Source organism: Perca flavescens, chromosome 20, assembly GCF_004354835.1.
Source record: "Perca flavescens isolate YP-PL-M2 chromosome 20, PFLA_1.0, whole genome shotgun sequence".
In the NCBI taxonomy this organism is placed as follows: domain Eukaryota; kingdom Metazoa; phylum Chordata; class Actinopteri; order Perciformes; family Percidae; genus Perca; species Perca flavescens.
The window spans coordinates 5,227,313-5,232,907 of NC_041350.1; positions in this window are offsets into that span (position 1 = coordinate 5,227,313).

Below are 5,595 nucleotides of genomic sequence, written 5' to 3' on the forward strand. Positions count from 1 at the left end.
TGTTTGTATGAATAAAATGTTTGACACAGGATTTTTTTGTGAGTTTTTCCCCTCTTTCTGTGAGGACCAGCAGTCTCTTTGGTGAAGCCCCAATCCTACGCCAGTCATTGGTTCAACATTCATTCTCACTATGGCCTTTATCTTAAAGGCCTTGGGTCCAATATATCACATTACATACGTTTTCATTATCACAGCCACCAGAGACAAAGGGAGGAGCAATGCCTACTGTTTTAGCTTTCAAATGAGCTGTTTTCTAGCATTACAGTCTCAACATACAGAGGGGAATTGTAGGCACAACAGAGTGGAGAGAGAAAGGAGAGTTTCTCTCAAGTTTATATAGCTCAAATGTATTGTTGAAATAAATTCAAGCAGCCCCCAGGAAGAGAGCAACCTGGCTTGTAGCCCCAAAGTTATTTGAGTTTAAGATCCCTGGTCAACTGTGTTCCACCATTACCACCACTACTTGAGCCGGAAAGTACCTTGCCGAGCCAGAGCTCAGGCGCAGGCTACCGGCATTGGCCTGAGGCGCTTAATTCCCTGCGGTCGAGCCATAGCTCAAGTGATACATACGTGTAGCTGTCCAAACATTAAGCGCCAAATGTCCTTTGGGCTAGATTTCCCAATTCATGGTCTCCAGAGTATGAAGCCTACTGATTTTATGTTCCACTAACTTTTTCTCAAGCACCATGTTGATATTTGTGGTTTTGAGTGAAATATAGGTTGAACAGATAGCTTGACACAACATCCTGAGCACTATTTCCCTGCACCATTTCTACAGGACACGCAGAGGAATTCATTAGCTTTGTCCCTAAATCAGTTTATAAACTGTTTTAAAGCACAGCGGTTCTAGACCATTTCAGATGGAGGGACCAGGCTGGGCCCACACGCGATTTTAGGGGTACCAAATATAAGCAAAAGTGTTCCATACCACCAACCCTCTATAGGTTTGGTTCTAAAAAAAGACTGAGTTGTTACGTGCCTAGACATGATAGGGACGTAACACACATAAAACAATAAGCACAAGAATACTCATTCACTGTTAACCTACATTTTATTTATCACTGCACATGAATAATATCTCCTCTTTGAGGGTAAAGGTGGGGTTAAAAATGTATGCAAATATTTGCCCAATTTAGGAAGGCCAGAGGGTGGAGGGGGGGGGGGGTGGTCAAGGCTTAATATTAAGGGGGCACTGGCCACCCTTGCCCCCCCACCCCTCAGAACTGCCCCTGCAGAAATGACATCACTGCCCTAATAAATCTCTGAAATCTTTGCTGTAAATCTACTAGCTGGTGAAAATAGATAGAACAGATGTTTATCTCACACAGGAGATACTATCTTAAAGTCTATCTCCTACGTACAAATCTACACTCCATTAAGTTTTACAGTGGACCTTGTAGTCATCTGAGAAGATAAAAGCTTTTGTTCATGCTGCATTTGGCTGAACATTTACTTCTTATTGTATAATAGCCTAATTAAGCCTAAAAGTTTATCTCGTAGGAGATGTTATCTCTTGCGTAGAAGTACATTTTGTGCTGGATGTGTAAATAGTCAACTGTTTGCTCACATGTTCACCGTGTCAACTTTATAAGGTGGCAGCATATCAGTGTTGTATTTACAGCCTCTGCTGCCTCTAAATGGCCTAAACAATCACTTAATGATGCGTTCCTTATTTTACTGTTCTAAGTGATGACAACATTTTTTGTCACATACGGCAAACATCTCTTCACTAACCGCCAGCTGCCTGTCCCCTGTAAAAAAACGTGGTCTCTGTAGACAGCCCAGGCTCCACAAACAGCAACAAAAACTAACTGTGCCAACCTGCACCACCAAACATAAAAAACCGTGTTCCAGCCAATAACCGACAAGAAGGATTTGGGGGTGGGGGTTGGGGGGGTTAGTGCGCGGAAGCACAGAAGGGAAGGGGACGGGATGAGGAGGAGGGATTGGAGATCTAGCCTTGTTTTTTGTTTGAAAATACTTTGAAAGTCAACAAGAAGTGCCGTCACCCAGCATCGCTTAGAGCACCTTTAAGTAACAGTTCTGAAAAGATCTAAGTAAATTGTCTTATTTTTAATTTGATTTCCCATGTTTCACCCCAATCCCTTTTCCCCTAAAGGTATATTGGTAAGTTACCAGGAAGTAGTCCATGTTTAGTTAACAATGTTTCGGAATTAAGTTATTGATTACCTACTGATCTTTTCCTCTAACGTGTAACTTCTGATAAAGTAGATATAATATAAGGGTAATTCAATAAAGACCTTCAAGAACACAGTATCAGCTACTGATAGGCTACTGTATATTGTTGTCTCCCTGCCTGTTAACATATTCTGGCACACCTGAGTGAGGGGGCACACATGGTGGTGTAATATAAGACAATTAATTCAGTAATGATTTGTTGAACATTACGTGGTGAAAGGTGATGAATATGCTTTGTTTGTTCATCATGCTACCCCATTTGAACATTAACATCAAAGATAAAAGGAAAATTGTTTCGTGATTCAGTGGTGATTTAAAGTTGTACCAGGATTTTTCGATGCAAAATAAAGCCACAATTTAGAGCGCTGCTTACTGCGCTCCATGGCTGCAACGTAAGAGCTGAAAGTACGCTGGCCGCTACGGAAACCAAAACTTTGAGTTAAATTTAGAGTCCAAACCAAATTTTCTGTCCAATAAACATCGTCATCCTTTTTGAAACAATTCTAAGTTGGAACAAGTTCTCGATGCCCAATCCTAGTTGGGAGTGAGGTACGCTGCCAGTGAAAAAGTTATCTCAGGGTCTTGTCCACAAGTAATGTAAATGTACAGCATTTATATAGCATCTCAACGACTACTCAAGGCACTTTTACGTAGTACAGGTACCATTCACACACACACACACACACACACACACACACACACACACATTCATTGTCTCATCTCATTAGATACACATTCACGAAGCGATGGTGCAGCATCAGGAGCAATTTGGTGTTCAATTTCTTGCCCAAGGACACACAAACCACCGACATTCCAATTGATAGATGACCGCTGTACCACCTGAGCCACAGCCCCCCGCCCCATGTGAGGATAAAATGGATTGTGAGATCATCAGGCAAATTGGTCTCAATTTGCCAATCCATATCCAACCCTCGCCTGTGGTTTTAAGCTTTGGGTGATGACTGAAAGACTGAGATTGCAGCTAAAAGCCAAGATTTATACTTGATAATCACAATTAATAAGTTTTGCTTTTATGGATCCTGGAGTATCATAAATTAGTCCTACATCTTCACTAGTGAGCACTGGAAATATTACCATTTATATTTTTGCACTGTTAGCATGACTTTAGGCTTTTTGTCTACTTATGTACAATGTGCAATACAGTTGAATCTCACAGTTGCAGTTTCTATACCACAACTGTCAGTATGCTACGACAAGTGCTTGTCAGATGGTCAAACAGCATCTTAAACCCCCTCCCCCAACACCTTTCCCACATCCCAGGCTGTCCCTGTCTTTGAAGCCATGCAGGTTTTTCACTCTGCCCTTGAGCGTGGCTGTTTTAAACAGGTATAAACACCTTTTCCTTTCATACATACCCCAGCCCTAAAACACCCAGAAAGGGACCAGGTACGAGGTCCAAACACATTGAGTATGAAGAACCTTTTCTGGCTTTTATCTCAAGACAGAAGTGTTCAAATGTAAAGGTTGTTGTATTTCATGCAGAGGATAAGTGAAGGCCAATGATAAAGGAGTCATAACATTTATGAATGTCTTATCTCTGTCAAACTTTAACAATAAAGATACAATATGAGGAAGAAGCTCAGGGTCAGAATGGTTGCACAAGCTGGTTTGGTGAGATCGTCTCTAGGGCGACCCGGAGATCTTTGGTTGGCAGCTGTTGCGGCTCTATTTCGGCCAGACGCAAGCGCCAGCAACTGGGGTCTGAAATGGTCTGTTCCAGGACCTCTCAGACGGATCAGCAAACATATTGTAATTGCCGTGAGCGATGTTAGCACCCAGTGCTGGGGTTTGTGCTGGCTTGGTTTGGGTTGCTGTAGTTGTTGGCTGGGGGCTGACTGGGCTATGTCCCCGGGACTGTTGTCTTCTCTCATCCCGACTGAGTACTTTAAGCGCCAGGGATTTAGACATACAGACTGGAGTGCGCTAGCTGGCTAACTTAGCGTTAGACTTGTCGACTACCCGTACAGCTGACGTAACGTGGCAAATTTAATTATGGGTTAGCCCAACGCTGTAAACCGTGGTCAAAACAATCATACTAAAAATAACAGTGTTAAACATTGTTTTAACCTTATAATGTTACCGTACAGTTTAGCCACCAAGTATTAGCATGAGCCCCTTATCAACATGGAATATTGATTGTAGTAAGCTGTGTGGCTGGTACTGTTACCGAGTATAATTATGTGACATTGTATGATTTACAATGACTCTTGAACGTATTATCTGGTGTTGCTCCTCCACCACCATCTGGTATGCTGCTCCCACTGCCAAGGACAAGGGCAGACTGCAGCGTATCATTCGCTCTGGGGAGAAGGTGCATGGCTGCAACTTGACCGTCCCTCCAGGACACTGAGGTGGGCAGTAAAGATTGTGTGTCCCTCCCACCCTGGACACAAACATTTTGAACACTCCCCTTCATCTGCAGCTGGCCTCATCAACAAAGCCCGGGACCCCCACTGACACTGACTCCCCATCCCACCATGTAGACACTAAAGGCATTAAGTATCTACATCTCTCACAATGTGTTACATTAGGGCAGGGCAAAAAAACTGCACAAAACGGTTCAGGTCTTTCATTTTAAAAAAACAAATATATTGTACATTTTCTACAGTATTTCTTTTTTTTCACATTTTATCGCAACGTTTTCCATTCTATTTTCTTGATTTTTGCAGTACTTATATTTTCACATTTTCTTACTATGTTTATTGTTATGCACCAAACAACCAAGTCAAATTCCTTGTGCGTGAAAACCTGACTTGGCAATAAACCTGGTTCTGATTCTGATAGATGAAACATCAGGCGGTCAACAAAGTAATTTGGGATCGTCCTCTGGGGATCATGAATATTCATCTTGCCAACCGCAAAGGATGTTGCTTTGGACCGACTTGCTGGACAAACATCTGACCACCTGCCGGACCAGCATCATCATCATCCTCAGGCGCTGTTGATACTGCAATAAGAAAGAAAAGAATAATCTTTCTACAGAGCTAATCCTGCTGCTGTGCTGCAACACAATACGGACATTGTTTTGCTTTTCTATTCACACGCCATTCTGTTGCAATCACTGTTGACCAAAGAGCAAACGCAATAGCAAGTGCAGTCAAAAATAGACCCTCCCCCATTTACATGCATATACACAGAGAACAACATGTAGCATTTTCAACACAAGTTGAACTTTAGCTGTTGATTTACAGGCAGATTGTAGATGTTTAACAGGAGGAGGCGTTTTACCTTCCCTGCGGACAGAATAAATCTCTTGCTGAATGTGTGAGATTCTCTTTGCTGTCTTGACAGATTCTCTCTCCACCCCTCAGCACCACAGAGGCAAGCTCTCACACAGCTAATCTAAATACCGTAAGAGCCAAAGCCTACAGCTCT